At 41.4% G+C, this 20,804-nt stretch overlaps 1 pseudogene; it reads left to right on the forward strand.

Moving 5' to 3' along the window:
* The first annotated feature begins 227 nt into the window (after positions 1 to 227).
* LOC126087852 (cytochrome c oxidase subunit 7B, mitochondrial-like) lies at positions 228 to 18,943 on the forward strand (annotated as a pseudogene).
* Positions 18,944 to 20,804: the final 1,861 nt, after the last annotated feature.

A 20,804-nucleotide genomic window follows, 5' to 3' on the forward strand; every position in this document is an offset into this window, starting at 1 on the left:
ATCACGGGGGCGGGTGTTGTGCAGCTGGTCATTGGGCATCCAGTGCCATTGGCTGTAGGGCCTGGTGATATCAGTGGACTTCAGGCCCCCGTTACGGGTGGCTGGATGGAGTGGGTGGCACTGCCAGCCTTCAGGCTCCAACATGGATGACTGAGCTCTTTCTTAGGGGGTGGAACAGTGGTGAATGCCATAGATCTTCAGCTCCCACTTGGCTGCTGAAGCTGAAAATGAGCTTCAGCTGGGAACCTTGCCCACCTTATCCCATTGTGGACGTGCTGTGCCAGCTCAGCCGGCAAAGCACTGGTGAGGGTGATCGGAGTGAGCGGAATGGCACTGCAAGCCCACAGACCCCCTGTGCAAGTGACTGGGCAAAGGGGCAGGTGCCTCCAGACAGGAGCTGTGAGTTCCCAGCTTAGGGGCCATGGCAGTGGTGAATGCCGCCTGACTGGTGTGAGAGTGGGGAGGAGATGGGTGATAGGGAGGGAGAGCTCCTCGGCCCACGGAGCTGTGGTGGGGGCTGGGGCAGTTGGGGCACACGTGGTGGGTTGGGTGTGTGCATTTAACTTTCACAAGTCTGGTGTCATTACTGTTTGACTCTGGAGGTGTGTGTATAGTCACTCCTGCTTAGCTGTACCAGGTGTGGTGGGTTTTGGTTTAGGATGTTGCTTTCTGCCTCAATGTATCCTCACTGCAGGTTTGGGTAGCAGGACACCAGGGATCTGTAATTCTCTATTTCTGTTGTTTTTAATTGCCTGTACTTCTACCTGTTGCTCAGTCTGATTCTTCAGCTTTGTGTCTGATGCTTAGGTTTCCTAAATTTTTATATATATATCCAATTCACTTGTGTATTTGAGTCTTTGTTGTAAGAGGGATGACACAAAGCATCTGACCATTCTACCGTCTTCGCCTGTCTCCCTTCTTAGCGATTCTGACACCAGTCATCCCGCCCACAGCAGTCTCTACTTGTCTGCTGGGTTTGATAATTCATTGCAATGACTACACAGAACTCACAGACAATACTCATGATTATGGGATTTATTAGGAAAGTAGCAGGTTACAATTCAGGATCAGAAGTAACTAAGGGTACAGTTCTTCAATGAAGACAGTCTCTTCTCAGGCATGCCTATGGGCAGTTCTCTCTCTCTGCCTCTCAGCCCTTTGGCCCCTTGACCCATTGGCCCAGCCTCTGCCCTTTTTGGGCAAGTGTTACAAATCTCTTTAGTTCCACCAGTAAGCTCCTGGAGGGCACCCCACTCTGCAAGTAAGCCTCAGCCTGAAGATGTTTGCCGCCACTTCTCATTATCTTGTGCTATCTCTGGTGTTACAGTTCTCTGTCTCCTGGGTCTAGTAGGTTCTCAGCAGAGGGTTCCTGGGTCCAAAGGATGCACTCCACTCCAAGTTCTTCTTCTTGGTGATAGTGGCTCTCCCCTGCTCCCTTTTCTCTCCTTTTATCTCTTACAAGATAAAAAGTATAACTCAAGTAAGAGAGTGACTTGAATAAAGGTGGTAAGGGTGGTGACTGGGTTGAGGGTGGTGACTTGAGTCACATGCTCTAGAAATCCCACCCTAGTCCTGCCTCATTAACATAACAAACATTTCACTCCCAAATGGGACCATAGCTACATGGATAGGGGCTAGGATTTAAAACACCGTCACAAAATAGAGGATAACTACATCAGATCGCGAACTGAAGGATGACCATATTATTACATAATTGCCAAATTACATATCTTCGAAACTAATGAAAATCATGGCTCAGTCAAGTTGACATGTAACATTTCCCATCACAGTTTCCATACACCTTGTTTGAATAGTCCCTTCCAATCGTTGTATGGGAGTCACATAGACTATAGCTAGAAGGGTTATATTAAGTACTTCACTGCACCACATTGAAATAGAAGGGAAATTCCTCAATATGATTCAGAGAATATATGAAAAGCCAATATTGAACATTATACTTAATGAAGAAAGACTGAGAGCTTTCTCCTTGAAATTGGTAACAAGACAAGGGTACCCACTCTCACCACTTCTATTCAATATTATATTAGAAGCCCTAGCTAGATCAATAAGACAAGAAAACGAAATAAAATGTATCCAGATTGGAAAAGAAAAAGTAAAATTATCTCTATTCATGGATGATATGATCTACATATAGAAAATCCTTGAGTCTACAGGAAAACTTTTAGAGCTAATAGAGGAATTTAGCAAAGTTGCAGAGTACAAGATCAACAAAGAAAAATGATTTGGGTTTCTATACACCAGCAATGAGAAATCTGAAAGGGCAATTAGGGAAACAATTCCATTTACAATAGCATCTAAGAGAATAAAATACCTAGGAATAAATCTAACCAAGATATGAAGGATTTATACAGTGAAAACTGTAAAACACTGCTGAAAGAGATTAAGGAAGACTTTAATAAATGGAAAGATTTTCCATGTTCATGGATTGAAAGACTTAATATTGTTAAGATGTTAACATTACCCAAAGGGATCTATGGATTCAATGGAATCCCTATCAAAATTCCAATGGCTTTCTTTACAAAAATAGAAAAACCAATCCTCAATTTTATGTGGAATGGCAAGAGGCCCTTGTCATGGATGAATTATGTCCCCCAAAAATATGTGTATCAATTTGGCTAGGCCATGATTCCCAGTATTGTGTGATTGTCCACCATTTTGTCATTTGATGTGATTTTCTTGTATGTTGTAAATCCTACCCCTATGATGTTAATGAGGTGGGATAGGCAGTGGTTATGTTAGTGAGAGAGGACTCAATCTACAAGATTGGATTGTATCTTGAACCAATGTCTTTGATATATAAAAGACAGAAGCAAGCAGAGAGACGGGGGACATCATACTACCAAGAAACAAGAGCCAAGAGAATAATGCGTCCTTTGGACCCGGGGTCCCTGCACTGAGAAGCTCCTTGACCAGGGAGGATTGATGACAAGGACCTTCCTTCAGAGCCGAAAGAGAGAGAAAGCCTTTCCTGGAGCTGGCACCCTGAATTTGGACTTCTGGCATACTAGACTGTGACAGAATAAATATCTGTTCGTTAAAGCCATCCACTTGTGGTATTTATGTTATAGCAGCACTAGATGATTAAGACAGCTCTGAATAGCTAGAACAATGTTGAAAGAGAAGAACTAAGTAGGAGGACTCACACTTCCTGATTTTAAAACATACTACAGTAATCAAAGCAGCCTGGTACTGGTATAACAATAGGCACATAGACCAATGGAATAGAATTGAGAATCCAGAAATAAACCCACATATCTGTAGTCAACGGATTTTTGACAAGGATGTTAAGTCCAGTTGATGGGGAAAGAAGAGTCTCTTCAATAAATGGTGCTGGGAAAATTGGATTTCCACATGCAGAAAAATGAAAGACAATCCATGCCTCACACCATAAAAAACACAAAAACAAATTCAAAATGGATTAAGGACCTAAATGTGCAAACTAAAACCATAAAATTCTTACGTCTGACAGCAGGGGCAACACTGTCAGGCTTAGCTTTCAACAATGGATTATCTAATAACAAAAGCACAAACAGAAAAAGACTAAATAAATGAGGCTTTGTCAAAATTAAAAACTTTTGTTCATAAGAAGACTTTACCAAAAAAAAAGTGAAAAGTCAAGCAACTGACTGGGAGAATATCTTTGGAAATCATATACCCACTAAGAATGTAATAATCAAAATATATAGAAAACTTCAGCAACTTAACAACAAAAAGATGACCTAATCATAAAATGGGCAAAAGGCTTGACTAGACATTTCATCAAAGAGAACATTCAAATAGCCCCCAAACTCACGAAAAGATTCTTAGCGTCATTACCCATCAGAGAGATGCAAATCAAACCCACAATGAGATACCATTTAACTCCCGCTGGATGGCTATGATTAAAACAAAGAAAGAAAATAATAACTGTTGTCAAGGTTATGGGGAAGTCTGAACCATTATTCATTGCTGGTGGGAATGCAAAATGGTACATCCATTGTGAAAACAGTGTGGCAGTTCCTCAAAAAGCTAAAAATAGAACTACCACATGACCCCTCAATCCCACTCCTAGGTATAGACCAAAAGGCATGAAAGCAGAGTCAAAAAGAGACTTGTACGCCAGAGTTCAGCACTATTTGCAATAGCCAAAAGCTGGCAACAACCTAATGGGTAAATAAAATGTAGTACATACTTACAATGGAATACTACTCAGCCTGCGTCATATATATGTAAATAATATATATATATAGAAACTATTTTATTGTGTTTTCTGTGATGGTTTACCTGGCAGTTTAGGTTCCCATTCCCATTTCTTCACAAATTGTCCATGACATTGGTTACATTCTTCACAATGCATGAACATTGTCATTAATTCTGTTCTGGTTGTTCCATTCCCCTTAATCTAGTTTCCCTACCCTCTTACGTGCTCATCTTTGTTTTAAAGTAGTTGTTGACTATTTGGTCTCATATAGGTTTTTTTTTTTTTTTAAGGAGCACAGTAGTTATAGGTGATATTCATTATTTTGTGAGACAAGCTGTTATATAACTACAAGGTAACCTCAGAGGGTAATTTCAGTTCAAGGTTTAAAGAATATCTCAGGGCAGTAGTTTCAGGGAGTCCCCCAATCTCAACCAGTCCAGTAAGTCTGTTTTTGTTTTTAGGACTTTGAGGTTCTGTTCCACGTTCTTCTCCCATTCTGTCAAGGTCCATCTATTTTGTCCTTAATTAGAATGGTAGACAGTGGTAGCTGGGCACCATCTAGGTCTTCTTGCGTCAGGGTAGATGAAGACATCATTGATGTGAGTGTGTGTGTGTGTGTGTGTGTGTGTGCGCACGCGCACTTTAGGTGAAGGTTTACAGAGCAGATGTTTCCCATTCAATAGTTCATACACAAATTGTTCTGTGACATTGTTGTAGTCTCCCTGAGTTCCATATTTCCATTCATCTGATTTTCCTGCTCCTTCTTGCCTTCTCATCTTTGCTTTTGGGCAGATATTGCACTTTTGGTCTCATATAGATGATTGTTCTGATGACCACTTTTCTCACAGGTGTTATTGTTTATTTCATAGGCCTGTCTATTATTTGGCTGAAAGATGATCTTTGGGAATGGCTTCAGTTTCAAGAAGGGTGTTTAAGGGACATAATCTCCGGACTTCCTTCAATCTCTCTTAGAACAATGAATCTGATCTTTTTTTATGAATTTGAACTTTGTTCTACATTTTTTTCCCACTCTAACCAAGACCTTCTACTATGATTCTGGTCAGAGTGGTCGGTACCATCTAGTTATGGTCTCAGGCTATTGGAAACTATGCTTCCTGTGGTCCGTTAGTCCTTTGGACTAATTGTTTCCTTGAGTTTTTGGTTTTCTTCACTTTCCTTTGCTCTGGGCAGAAAGAGACCAATAATTGTACCTTAGATGGCTGCTCGAAAGCTTTTAAGACCCCAGAGGCTACTTACCAAAGTAGGATGTAGACCGTTGCCTTTATGAACTTTGTTATACCAAGTGTCCTACATCTCCTCCTAGACTATATGTGTCATCCCTTAATGTTTGTCTAACCTGGTCAAATATGCTCCATGGGGGTAGAGAGGGTGTGTGTCTTCTTCACCACTATGTTCACATCTTAATACACTGTCTTTCACATTAGTGATACTCCATAAATATTTATTCAATAAATAAATGAATGAATGAATAAACAAATGATTAGCAAATCGCCTGCTGCAAGTTATATCAATGAGAGTGAAAAGAGTTTCAGAAGTAGAAGATGAAGTTGGAAAGGCAGGAGGGGGTGGCGTGAGGGGGGAGACCTGACTGCGGAAGTCACTGAATGTCAGTTAGATGGGTTTGGGCTTTATTTGTTAAGCAAATTAATGGTCTTAAGGTGAGAGAGGCTGTGTTGAGGCTGTCTTTTGAAAGTATGTGAGAAGATAAAGCCTGACAGTTGGGAATCTTTTAGCAGATTTTGCTGTACTCAAAGAAGGCACTGTTGAAGGTCTGATCTCAGGATATAAAATAATGTGACAGATACTACGGAGGGATTATTGGTAGGATTTAGAAATTCAGTGAATCGGAAAGGGGTGGTATCTGTAGTGGAATAGAGAACAGAGTCTCAAAGCAAATTCATACAATAGAACTTCAATTAAGACACTGGTGAAATTTTGAAGTGTGACTCCTATAGAAATATTTAAGATGTTGGCATAAAATTTAAACGAAAAGGATCTGGATAAGAATTCTGGTTCTTACACTTACAAGCTGTATGAATTTTGACAAGTTATTTAATTTATTGGAGCCTCAATTTCCTCATCAGTAAAAGTGAAAATAGTTATGCCTACTTCCCACATTTGCTGGCACAAACTAAATGAAAGTTGTATTTAGTACAGATAGCATAGCACCTGATTGAGTTGGTCTTCAGTAAAAATTCCTTCCTTATCCTAATGTCACAGCAAGGTACCTATACTAAATTTTGTGCCACTACTTCTTCAACATTCTTGGAATGGCTAGGCAGAGAAAGTTTGGGGGCAATTTAATGTTTATTTTAGATACTATTGCCTAGACAGAGTCCTGGTTAAGGGCTTGGCTGCTAACTAAAAGGTAGGCGGTTCAAACCCATCAGCTGCTCTGTGGGAGAGAGATGTGGCAATCTGCTTCTGTAAAGATTGACAGCCTTGGAAACTGTATGGGGCAGTTCCGTAGGGTTGCTATGAGCTGAGATCAACTCAATGGCAGTAGGTTTTATTGCCCAGAGGTAATACTGCCAGTGTAAGGATATTAGTTTAACTTTCTGCTCTCTGTCCTATTCAACCCCCAGTTTAAAATGGGTCAATAAGTTTATTTTTAACTTAGACCTTCTGGAAGCAGTGATGTCCACCTTTACTCTCCCTGGTATGAAAAAAAGTAAAATAATTTATTTTCATTTGCCAACAAATCTTTGAGATAGTTTGTACCTTCTCCAATGAAAAATTGAAGAAAATGAGGCTGGGAGTGGTTGAGAGTTTCTCAAGGTCAGAGGGCTAATAAATAACCTTGTTGCTGTTAGCTGCCCTTGAACAGACTCCGACTCCTGATAACCCCATGTAAAACAGAAAGAAATGTTGCCAATCCTGCGTCATCTTCATGATCATTGGTCTGCTCAAGTCTATTGCTACACCTGCTGTTGTGATGCAGTGGTTAAGAGTTCAGCTGCTAACCAAAAGGTCAGCAGTTCAAATCCATTAGCTGCTCCTTGGAAACCCTATGGGGCAGTACTAATGTGTCCTATAGGGTCGCTATGAATCAGAATTGACTCGACAGTAACGGGATTTGGTTTGGTTTCCAAGCTAGAGGGCTCATCTTCAGCATTTTATTGGACCGTAATCTATTGTGATACATAGGGTTTCCATTGGCTAATTTTTGGAAGTAGATCAGCAAGCCTTTCTTCCTAGTCAGTCTTAGTCTGGAAGCTCTGCTGAAACCTGTCCACCATGGGTGGCCTTTCTGGTACTTGAAATACTGGTGGCATAACTTTGAGCGTAATGGCAACAAGCAAGCCACAATAAAAGGACAAACTGACAGGTGGGTGGTGGAGTAAATGGCCTAGTAGGGCGTAAAATTGGAGTCACTTGAAGTCAGTATCTGCTTTCCTTCCACAATATCACGTTCTCAAGTAAAAGACTTTGGAAGTAGCTGGAGAAGGAGGGAAATATTTTCATCAGTCAGGCCCACACACTTCTGAAGGTGGATTTTCTGCTATGTTTCTGTGTTTCATTGAGCAGCACATTGTGAGCCAGCCACAATTTAGCTCCAGGTGCCCTTGGCCAAGAATGAGCTCTTGGAAAACTGGTATGGATGTTTTTCTCTGTCCCACACTTATGGTAATTACAAATAAGGGTTATTTTATGTGGTTTCTTCTACCCTATAATTTTGTTTTCAGTTGCCAAGATTAGTAAATTTGAGGTATGATTACTGGGTTAGATTACAAACCTAGAGTTATTTTTGCTGTAACAACTCTGAGGTTAGAAGTAAATTTGAAAATATTCATTGTTGCCAATAATCAACTTCAGAATTTCCTAGCCTATCTTCAGCTTTTCATCATCATCTCTTGTAGTGGGTTTCTGGAGACCTTTGTAGTTAGGATCATTAAAGTCTCTTCTTTTTTTTTTTATGGTGAAACTGAATTAATTTACATGAGGATCAGAAGTCAACACTTGCAAAAAAAAAAAAAATCTATATTATAGTTAACCAACCAACCCAATCCATTGCTGTTGAGTCAATTCTGATGCATAGAGACCCTATAGGACAGAGTAAAATTGCCTCATGGGGATTCCAAGGCTGTAAATCTTTACAGAAGCAGACTGCACGTCTTTCTTCTGTGGCGTGCCTGGTGGGTTTGAAATGCCTACCGTCTGGTTAGCAGCTGTGCTCTTAACCATTGCACCAAAAGGACTCCTTAGCGTTATCTTAAATGTAAGCTAAAAAAACTATTTATGCCAGCAACTACTGGAATAAACATGTTTAGGATATCATGGAAATGATCCATAAAGCTAGAAGACCTCTATGGTGTACCATATGGTAATATGAAAAAACAGAACTACGTTAGTTAGATTTGAAAAGCAAACCTTGAAAAACAAACCAGATGATACCAATTTCTATTAAATGAACTCTTAATTTGAATCCTTGAGCTCTCATGTATTTACCAAGCTATAATAAACACCTACCATGGATTTAAGCCTATGCCATGGAGGATGCCAGGCAGGTGGTGAAGACCTCAAAGCCTATAAGGATAAGAGAGTGGCTAGCTTATTTTTTAATCTCCAAAGGGTCTAAGACAGAGAAGATAATTCATGAATGTTTGTCAAATGAAGGGAAACTTAATTGCAAATATAAAAGTCACACTCATGAAACAAACATTGTGGTACTTTGTGGTTTTTTTCAGAAATCTACTGGTTGTAAAGTAACAGAAAATCCAACAAAATGGATTTTAACAAAGTAAAGGGAATGCATCACTTCACAAAAGAGAAAAATCTCTAAGTAGTGATCTTAGGTAAAAAATGGCTGCAATGAGAATCACCAGGACTTCTTTGTTTCTTTTTGCTCCATGTCCTGCCATCCGTGATGTTGTTCCATTCTTGGCTCTTGACTTGCAGTAACAAGATGACTGCCAGCAGCTCCTGGGCCTACATGTATTCGTCTCCAAAGTAAGAAACATAGGAGGAGTCCACTTCTCTGGTAACTCAAAGGAAAGTCTTAGGACTGAGATTTGTTGGCCATTATTTGCCAGAATTGAGTAATGGATCCAACTCTTTGGATAAAATGGGGTAACTGGCTTAGCCCAGTTCATTTGTTGCAACCTTAGAACCAAGAATTGGCAGCAAGTCCTCCAGAGCAAGTGAGGGTAATGGCAGAATCCCTGAATCAGGGTATAGTTGCAGCAGGAAGGGGAACACATGCTGGATGAGAAAGTAAATATCTCACTGAATGCCAAGTATACATTGGGTGCTATAAGCATTCAAGGAGCGGGGAGGGCTATGAAGTTGGGTGTGGTCAAAGAAGTTTTGCAGAGAGGCCATATTTCTATCTGGAGGGTAGATTGCACTCATTTAATCTTACAATAAAGTAACATATGAATTATTTTGTGAGAACTTTATAAGAAACTTGTAAAATATTTTTAAAAATTAAGTAGTAAATAAAAATTTAACTATAACTTATGTGTAACTGGTATTATTATTTGGCATCTATGCTTCTAATTAAAAATGTATACTTATATACACAAGTTAAATAACATATGTAGTGTATGTATACATATGTATAAACATATGCCTGTATCATATAATTAGGAATATGGTATATTTATTTAAATCACATAATTAGCATCAGGTATATATATGTTTTTTGGTGCTACTTTTCTACTTAGTATCATATCTAGGCATTTTCCTGTTTCATTAATAATTCTTCTAATATCACTTTGATTGTTGAATTATTTAATTGAATAGGACTTAAGAGGAAGAGAAGATAAAAGATCCAAGGGAAAAATTAGGGCATTTTTCTGGGATAGTAAATACAGTCAAGTAGGAAAAAATCATTTGGAAGGATAGAATGAACCCTAAAATTAGACAAAATATGAAAAGGACTCTTGAAAATCAGGTAGAGATGTTTAGATTCGATATTGTAGGAAAAGGAAAGCTTTAAAGTTTTTGAGCAGAGAATATGATTGTAATTAAGATAACAGAATTTTAGTCTGGCAAGGTGAGGGAAAGAATAGATTGTGATTGGAAAGAGAAGGGAATTACGCACATCGTTTTACAATTGTGTTTCAGGCACTGTACTGGGCTGAAAAGTGTTCCCCCAAAATTCATGTTCATCTGGAACCTCAGAATGTGATCTTATTTGGAAATAGAGTCTTTGCAGGCATAATTAGTTAAATGGTCACACTGGAATAGGATGCGTCCTGAATCCAATGACTGACGTCCTTACAAGGAGAGAAGAGGACACACAAAGATACACACAGAGAACTCCATGTGAAGACTGGGGCAGAGATTGGACTGATGCTTCTGCATGCCAAAGAATGCCAGCAGCCACCAGAAACTAGGAGATCATGGAGCACATTTTCCCTCAGAGCCTCCAGAAGGAACCAACCTGGCCAACACCTTGATTATGGACTTCTGGCCTCCAGAACTGTAAAAGAATAAATGTCAGTTGTTTAATCCACCCTGTTTGTGGTCATTTGTTACGACAGCCACAGGAAGCCAATCCAGGCACCATGCTAGATGCCTTACAAAATGTCAAGTGGAGAGAATTGGACAAGACTGTGTTTCCATCCCCATTTCTGCCACATTGGTGTGACATAGGGTGTAAGATTTAACTTCTCTGAGCTTTGGTCTCCACACTTGAAAAAGGGATGATAAAGCTTATGTCACAAAACTGTTGTGAATTCTGAAGAAGGTAACCAGTAACCAGGGGCAGTCAAGTTGCTTTCTACTCATGGCGACACCAAGTGTGTCAGAGCAGAACTGTGCTCCATAGGGTTTTCAATGGCTTATTTTTCACAAGTAGATTGGCAGGCCTTTCTCCTGAGGTGCCTCTGGGTGGACTCAAACCTCCAACCTTCCAGTTAGCAGCTATGCCCATTGACTGTTTGCAACACTCAGGAACTCCCTGAATGAGAGAACATATGCAAAATAGTTAGCACAGTACGAAGAGAAATAGGTAATGCCTACCTATTTATTTTTCCTTTTCCTCCACTGATGATGATGATGATGGCAGGGTATGACTGGGACAGTAGTTCTCAACCTTGACTGCACAATGGGATTCACCTGGAGAGCTTTAAAAACCACCGATGCCTGCTTCTCACGTAAGAGATTCTGATCTAAATGATGTGTGGAGGCATGGGAAGTTTTCACATCTCCCCAGGTGGTTCTCATGTGCATGCAAGTCTGAGAACCTCTGGACTAGGAGTTCAAAAAGAGAGGAAATCTCATACAGTTAATGTGGAGAGTTGGTAAATATCAGAATAAAAAAGCTGCAGAATAAATTATGAGTACGAAACAGCTAAGGTATTCAGGGTATAGTTGCCCTTGCCTAGGTTTGGGTGTATCTCTGTAGCTTTTCCTAGCAGTTTGCCCTAACCAAGAGGAAAGATGACAGAAGCCAAGTGATGAATGTGCTCCCAGTCTGAGGATGGCATGGAAGGTCAGGGTTGCCCTTCTCTATCCTCTGGTATCGTGATTTACCTACATGTGCAGACACTCGATGACAGGCATGCTGTATGTTAAAAGCTACCCGGGAAATGGTTGTGCTGTTAGCTGCTGTAGAATCAGCTCCAACCTATGACAGCCCATGTACAACAGAACTAAACATTGCCCTGTCCTGCGCCACCTTCATGACTGTTGGTATGCTTGAGTCCATTGCTGTGTCTACTGTGTAGTGCCTTCCAACCTAGAGGACTCATCTTCTAGGACTACATCAGACAATGTTCTGTTGTGACCCATAAGATTTCTACTGACCAATTTTTGGAAGTAGATATCCAGGCCTTTCTTCCTAGTGTTAGTCTGGAAACTCTGCTGAAACTTGTCCACCATCGGTGACCCTGCTGGTATTTGAAATACGAGTGGCATAGCTTCCAGCAACACAGGAACAAGAAAGCTACCACAGTACAATCAACTAACAGAGAGGTGGCAGGCTCAGGAAATAATGCCTAATAAGTTAACCAAGAACAGATTTTTTTTTAGTTACATGGAAGATATAACTGGCAAGACCAATAAAAGGCCTTGAACCTTCAGAGGGCCTCTCCCTCAGCATCTTCCATAGCCATGACTCTCCAATGGGTCTTCTTCAGGTCCATGTCTCCTTCATGAGGGCCATGTGCAAATGGTAAAGAACAGAGGCTGATCATCCCCCAACCTGCCAGAAAAGTATAGTCAATCCTGGTAACCAATGAGATGACAATCCATTGCTAAAGCCTCCACACAGCCAAGGGTAGCGAGGCATCTCAAAGACCCAGACAGATATTAGTCTTCTTCACTATCTATGTTGTTGCTAGTTGCCAGTGAGTCAGCTCTGACTCATGGTGACCTCATGTACAACAGAATGAAGCATTGCCTGGTCCTGGGCCGTCTTCGTGGTCCTCAGTATACTCAAATCCATTGTTGGGGCTACTGTGTATTTTGAGTGCCTTCCAACCTAGGAGGCTCATCCGCAACACTACATTGGACAGTATTCTGTTGTGATCCATAGGGTTTTCAGTGACTTATTTTTGGAAGCAGATTGCCAGGCCTTTCTTCCTAATCGGTCTTAGTCTGGAAACTCCACTGAAACCTGTCCATAATGGGTGACCTGACTGGTATTTGAAATACTGGTGGCATAGTTTCCAGCATCATAGCAACATGCAAGCCACTAAAGTATGATAACTGACGGACAGGTGGTGGTTACTAGCTACACCACCCTGTAGAAGTCACTTTACAGTGGGAGGGGGGAGGGAGTGGTGGTGGTGGTGGAGTACATGACCCTGTGGTTTCCAACTGGCTCTGATATTTCGGTTTTAAGGATTAAGACTCTTAGGGCAAGTGAGTGTAGGAATGCAACTCAGGCTCCCTGAACATTAGAGACCCTTGCTAAGTAATAGCCGGTCAAGGAATCTTCATCACCTTTCTTCTCAGATCGGTCTCCTTTCTTGTCTTTATCTAAGATAGGTACATTCATAGGCCAACTGGGTACCCTGGTGTCATAGCCTATGTCAAAATTCTGGTTCTTTCATTAAGGAGCTGTGAGAGTTTCAGCAAATTAATTTCCTTGAGCTTCTTTTTCCTCTTTTGCAATATAGGCATAAAAACATCCCTATAATCTAAGGGAAACCCTGGTGGCATAGTGCTTAAGAGCTATGGCTGCTAACCAAAAGGTCAGAAGTTCGAATCCACCAGGCACTCCTTAGAAATTCTACGGGGCAGTTCCGACCTGTCCTATAGGGTTGCTATGAGTTGGAATCGACTCTATGGCAACGGGTTTGGTTTTGGTTTTTATAGCATCTAAGAGACACCATGAAGGCGAGTGAGACAAGTGCACAGAAGGCCTCATCCACGCAAGCTCATAGTCAGCGCTTAGTGTCTTAGACTCCGTATCTCTCACACTCAAACTCTGTGGTTTCCTTGTGTGTGAATGTTTCCAGCTATACAGGTTGCATCATAACATATTAATTGCCTAAACCATAATGCACCTTGTCCTTACTGGAATATTTCTCTCCTACTGCCCAACAGAAAGCCAAACACACCGTGAGAGTACGTTAATACTGATCAATACCAATGATATAGCCAGAAAGACCAGCGTTTCAGTCTGAAAGAGTACAGGATCTAGACAAAGCTGTGTAGGGGTTCTGCTGTGGACCAACCACAAGGCTTTGTGGAGTCATTCAACTTTCTCAGTATTCCAAAATATCAGTGTGAAAATCGGAGTAACAAGTCTTTCGTAGAGTAACGCCAATAAAGAACTCTGCTTCTTAGATAGCTAGAAAGGCAGATATATAAATTATTAATGGGGTTTCTAAAGATCTTTTTCAAAGATCAAACTCTTCTTTTCCCACTAAGTCTTTAAAAACCTTTTCTGCACTCAGGGATTTTCCACTCACTTCTGGCCAGTCCTCAAGGTGATTGGAGAAAGGCATCTTGCAGACTGGGAGGCGGAGAAGTGGGCCTCGCCCCCACCAGCCCTTTGGAGCCCCCATTCCGCTCCCCACCCCACACACTTTGAAGATAATAAATGACGGAGCGTGGGGCTCACATATGCCTGGGAAGGCACCCTCAAAGTGACCCTCAGATCCTTCGCGCTTCCGAGTCCTGAGCAAAAAGGGCAGGAGATGGGGGGGCCCCAGATTCCCAGCCGGTGCAGAGGAGGAGGCTCACAGACTTCGCATCCCGAGCCCTGCTTCCCTTCCATTTATTTCTGTGGCACTTGACTGTGTGGGCAGCGAGCCGTGGCGCAGCGGAGATACCCCAGAGAAAGAAGAAGCCCGTGGAGCTATTTTTCACCATTACATACTTCACTTCCTAATAAATGAGATCCAGAGCGTGCAAACAGCCAGTCTTGTAGATCGCCATCTTAGGGAAAATCACAGACCTAAGGCGGCACAAAGTACAAAATAAATGAACCCAGAGGAGAGTCATGCTGGTGCAATTTGATACCATAACTGTCTCCTCAGAGCGTTCCACCCCCTTCTAGAAGTTTTCTCGGCCTCAGAAAAGTAGCAGGGCTGCCATGGTTGCTTTAAAAAATTTTTTTAGAAAGTGCTAGATCTTTCTCTCTTCTTATGCCAGCTTTTTCTCCCCAATACAAAGATATAGAGCTGAGGGTAGAAAAGAACTCAGTTGAGACCATGTCATATTTCACATGATTCAATCCCTGGGGAACCCTAATGGGTAAATGGCATGAACTAGGAGGGTTTTATCAGCCACCTATCCCATGGAGTGTATCAGACCAAGTACTGTAACAGCCTGGGCAAGCGGAGACCTGAGGTGCCCATCCCTGCGCTGCCGAGCTCGTGGAGTCTCTGCTGCCTTGGCTTTTGTGGCCTCTTCCATTCCCTGTGCTTTTCCTAAGTCCTTCCACAGAAAAGCCCCGCATTTGGATGCAACCCCGAATGTTGAGGTCACCTGCGCTGCTCCTTGTGTCAACTAAGGGAATCAGTAGATAGTAATACAATCTTCCCTGGTCCACCAGGGAATATAATATTTCACACAGAAAATAACAAAATACTCCCACGGCCCCGGGGCAATATCCTGAAGTTGTTTAAGGTGAAAGAAAATAACTGTCTTTTGGGCAAAAGAATTTAGACTCTTTAGCAGTCAACTTGTGCCGCGTTTTGTTTTACACCATCTGTGTGTGTGTTCATATCTATTCCAGGTGAGAAAAGGCAACGGCTCTCCTGCTCTATCTTGTGAGATTTCTTGGCCTTTTTTGTTGTTGTTGTTGGCCCCAAAGTCACCTGAAATGATAAATTAGGACCATCTGGCCAAAGGCTTGCAAATTGGAAGTACCTTTAAAAAACTTCACCTGGTGGATCTCTAAGTCTCTAGAAAACTCACCATGTTCTTTCCTTCCTATTTGGACAGTTTAGGGAGAAAAGAAAATAGAACAAACTGGGTCTTAACCTCTCTGTGTCATCTCTCTGTGGATTCTAATCAGAGGGGAAAGAGAAAACAGCTACTCTCCAGGAAGGAGGCCCTGAGTGCTGCAAACGTTAAGCGTTTAGCTACTAATCGAAAGGTTGGCCGCTAAATAAAATGGTGGTGGTTTGAATACAACCAGAGGTGCCTCAGAAGAAAAGCCTGGTGTCTACTTCTGAAAAATCAGCCAATGAAAACCCCATGAAGCACAGTTCTACTCTGAAACATATGGGGTCGCCACGAGTCAGAATCAACTTGAGGGCAACTGGTTTGGGTTTTTACTCTCCGGGAAAAGGAAAATAGCAGAGGCGTTCCCTCTACCTAAATAATGTGTAAGCCAGATCCCAATTCCTTTTCAGTGGGTACACAATTGTCCTTTACTAAGGATTAAGCATTGTCTACCCTTTTAAAAGCCTCCCAATGATCGTAAAGATGACACAGGATCAGGCAGAGTTTCGTTCTATTATACGTAAGGGTTGCCATGAGTTGAAGTGACTCCCCAGCAATTAACAACAAAGACCCTTTAAAATACAAATGCTAGAGGAACGGTTCACACTCTAGGTCCTTAGAATGTTCCTGTGAAATGGTCCAGCACATCCTTTTTCTTCCTGGCTGATGTGACCACAGTAGATTGAGGATGGGAAGAGAGGAGCAAAAGGGTCATAATTTGTGCTACGTCAAGTTTTTCTTTTGGCCACCTTGAAACCTTACATCGGGGGGCTAAGAGATGTGGAGGGAAACTCAATGAGACCTGGGTTTGAGTCCTTTATGATTTCAGAGACGTCATCTCACTGCCCCCAGTTCCACTCCTAGATATAAAATGGGGAAAATAATGTTTACTCTGTGTAGATCTTAGACTGTAAGGAGGATGACTTGGACATATGTTGGGCACAGATGTAGACTACATTTCTCAGTCTTCCCTTCACTGTCTGAAGTCATGTTACAGATTGAATTGTGTCCCCCAAAAATATATCATGAATTTTAATCCCTGTGAATGTGACCTTGTTTGGAAATAAAGTCTTTGAAAATATTATCTGTTAACATGAATTCAGACTGGAATAGAAAAAAAAAACAAACTCATTGCCATCAAGTCAATTCCAACTCATAGCGACCCTATGGAACAGAATAGAACTGCCCCTTAGAGTTTCCAAGGATGCCTGGTGTCTTTGAACAGCTGACCTTTTGGTTAGCAGCAGTAGCTCTTAATCACTACACCACCAGGGTTTCCTACTGGAGTAGGGTCGGTCCTAATTCAATATGGGTGGTTGGCATTCTTATAAAAGAGGAGAAAAGACATAGATGAACACACAGAGGAGGACCATCCTACGATGACAGAGGCAAATATTGAAGTGACGTTGCAGCTTCAAGTCAAGGAATCCCTGGGGCTACCAGAATCTGGAGAGACAAGAAAAGATCTTCCCTTCGAGTTTTCAGAGAAACATGGCCCTGCCAACATCCTGAATTTGAACTTCTAGCCTCTAGAACTGTGAGACAATAAATTTCTGTTGTTTTAAGCCACGCACTTAGTGGTACTTTGTTACCACAGCTCCAGGAAACTAATGCAGACCACGTGACTCCTAGCCAATAGAGTGTAAGTGGAAGGATGTGGTCAAAACCTCCCATGAGTGATCTTCCATACTGCCTCCCCAAGTGCTGGCTGACCTCGGAGGTTTCCAAGGCCACAGAGGAGGGCAGAGTCAATAGGTAGAAGTCTAGATCCCTCGCCAAGAACACCTGTGTTGGACTTTTACTTCAATAAAAAGTTTTTTGTATGGCAAGCCACTGAAGCTTCAGGGTTTGTTTCTTATAGCTGCTAGTGTTATTTTAATTAACACAAGGATCAAGTAAAAAAAAAAAAAAAGTACCTAAAAATATTCTGCGTATCTAAAGCACTATAACATTAACGTGGTTCTATAAAACGCTGGGAGAAAATTTTACTGAAATAAAAATATTATTCAAACAAAAAAAAAAAACAGTTGCCATTGAGTTGATTCCAACTCATAGCGACCCTATAGGACAGAGCAGAACTGCCCCATAGGGTTTCCAAGGCTGTAATCTTTACAGAAGCAGGCCACCACATGTTTCTTCCAAGGAGTGGCCGGTGGGTTCGAAATGCCCACCTTTCAGTTAGCAGCTAAGCAGTTAACCACTGCACCACCAGGGTTCCTCAAAATACTATTCTTTGCTATTTATTCAACACTTTATACATCATGCAAACCCTACATATGTTATCTAATCCGATCTGAAAGTCATCCTAAGTAGGTAATTATTTTTCTCATTTTTGCAGTTGAAGAAACTGAGCTTTACAGAAGTTAAGTCACTTTGCTAAAATCATGGGACAACCCATAGCTGAGTGCTTTTATTAAAGTTCTATACATTTTTTTTTTTCCAATTCTGCTTTTACACTCTTCACAAGGGTAAGAGATTAGAGCTTTTAAACTTAGAGATTTTTAAACTTTTTCTAGTGGAAAGCCTAAGTGTTTACCCAACTTTTTTACAACACAGATGAATAGCAGGGAGATGCTGACATGGAATATTGTGTTCATTCCAACAGTTCTTAAAATCCTGATGTTGGTGATGACATTCTTTGGAGTCATTCTCCAAGTGTGGGCAACTACTTTGCACGCAAAACTATGCAGTTTTGGTAATTGAGTTCTCAATTTGCAGACATCAAAAGTAACCCAGGACACTCTTTACAAAGGCACTGGATGCAAAATTGCACCAAACCAGCAGCTGCAGTTGCTGCAATTTTATCCATAACTTCTTGGTATTTCCCTTGGCCAATAACACACTAAGTCATCTTCAAGTTTGAACTATTCTTCAAACAATGGCAAGACAGAGCCACCAGAAACATGCACCCGATTTCCATGACAAATATGGCAATGCTGTATTAGCTAGTGGCATGGAGCCACTTTCTGTATTACTATATGGACGTATAAAAGTACAGCCAGAATGTTCCTTGGAAGCAAGCATGGTGAGACTATGTCTCACATACTTTGGATATGTTATCAGGAGGGATCAGTCCCTGGAGAAGGACACCATGCTTGGTAAAGTAGAGGGTCATTGAAAAAAGAGGAAGACCCTTAATGCGATGGATTGACACAGTGGCTGCAACAGTGGGCTTAAGCATAGTAACAATTGTGAGGATGGCGCAAGCAGTGTTTTGTTCTGTGTGCGAAGGGCAGCTATCAGTTGGAACCAAGTCAATGGCACCTAACAACAACAACAGTATGGGCATATATAGCAACACAAATTGGAATTGCATGGAACTTGTCCTCTGATCGTAGAGTCACCTCAAAGAAATGGAAAGATCAATAATCGTCCCAGCTGGTGTGTAACACTGAATTGTTTCAAAACCAACTTATACTTGACGTCAAGCAAAAGCTCTACCTGAGCGTCACTCTAACACTCAGCAGGTTTCAGGGTAGCTTCCAGACTAAGACAGGCTAGGAAGAAAGGCCTAGTCATCTACTTCTGAAAATCAGCCAGTGAAAACAATGACCGGATCCCCAACCAGTCGTGGAAATGCCCACACAACGAGGCAGCATTTTGTTCCGTTGTGCGTGGGGTTGTCCTGAGTCAAGGGTGGACTCCATGGCAGCTAATGACAACAAAAAAAACAACAACAGCAAGCCATTAAATCGTGGCATCACTGAAGAAATAACATCACGTTTGAATCCTTAAACAAAAGTAACCTTGGAGAGCCAAAGCCTCCGGTTAAATAAAAGGTTCTGTTTTCTTCAAGCTTCAAAAGTGCACTTGCCAAAATAGTGTGACGTGGCCTGCTCTTCAAACATTTTTTTCAGGTGAGGAATTGACAGTAGGTTCCATTTTGTCAGTAATGATTTCACTTTTGTGATTCTTTGCAGGTCGACTGTCCTTGGACGATGCAGGTTTCCACATTCATTTTGGATTCTATTTGGGGACATTATTTTCATCCACGGGCAGGCATTGGAACCAAGGAGATTGTTTATTTCATCCACTTTGAAACTATTTGGGGCTGTGACAGATACTAGCCTTAACCTGGGGCATTTCAGATGCAAAACCTGAGCTATCGAACATCTGCTCTTGATAGAACTAAAGAGTAAGGGAACTTGACCATTTTCCTCTGGCTCAGGGACTCCGCTTCTCTCCCTTTGTCCACGGGTAGTTGTCAGTTCCTTCCTTGGACTTGAGAATTCTGGTTTGGTTAAAGTTTCTGCTGTTCAGATAAAAAACAGCAGCAATTTTCTGCTTGAATTTCTCTGTGACTAAATCCATTGATCATCCTTTCTCTCTGTGAGTGAGAAGTGTGTTTTCTCCTTAATAACTCCTATCCCTCTCTCTGGATTTTCTTTTTTTTCCCTCTCGCTTGTTTGTGTTGTGTTGGTCAGTCCTACATGCTATTCCTCTGAGAGACAGAGAGAGCGCAAAATTGAAGTTATTTTATGCTTGGTCTCCCTCAGTCCCAATTTTCAAATCTTCATGTCAATTTTCACACATCAGTGTCATGTGGTGAATGTTATGGAAATTTCAGTGGGGTCCTTGGGAGGCAATTTATACACGGAGCCCTCCCTCCACCACCGCCCTGCTGCAATTCCTGTCTTTTCTAAGAATAAGTGGATCTATAATTAATGTGGATTTTAAAATATAACTGTATTCAGAATTTTCATAGTAGGTTTTCTATGCCGTGTCTTCTTTGCACTATAAACACAAAAGCATACATGCTGGTGAGCTCTCTCTCTGCTAATAAATGGGTTTGTGTAAAAGGAATAAAAATTACAGTTTGTTGGCAGTAAAGAGCAACTAATTACTCAGGAAGAAGCATGTTTTTATTTTTTGAAACTGCACTGAAAATGGTTTATCATGCAATAAATTTGCTAATCACCAGCTAGGAAACACAGTGCTATCGCCACCTACCCACAGCAGCTTCCTTTGAAAGTTGGTATGTTACAGTTTGGATGGGAAATTATATCCTTTTGAAAATGAACATGACAGAAGATTTCATTGAATAGCTTAAAACTCCTCAGCAGTCAGAATGCAAACAGCACAAACAAGAGCGTGGTTAATGGGGCCAAAAGGCCCCAACCACTGACCTTGGAAGACATTTAAGGTTGGGTGACCAGATCACACCGACCCCTTCTCATGAAGATAATTGTTCCTGTCCTTCCACTCCTTCCCTTCAATAGGTTAACGTGTC

This window comes from Elephas maximus, chromosome 13, assembly GCF_024166365.1.
Source record: "Elephas maximus indicus isolate mEleMax1 chromosome 13, mEleMax1 primary haplotype, whole genome shotgun sequence".
Lineage (NCBI taxonomy): Eukaryota > Metazoa > Chordata > Mammalia > Proboscidea > Elephantidae > Elephas > Elephas maximus.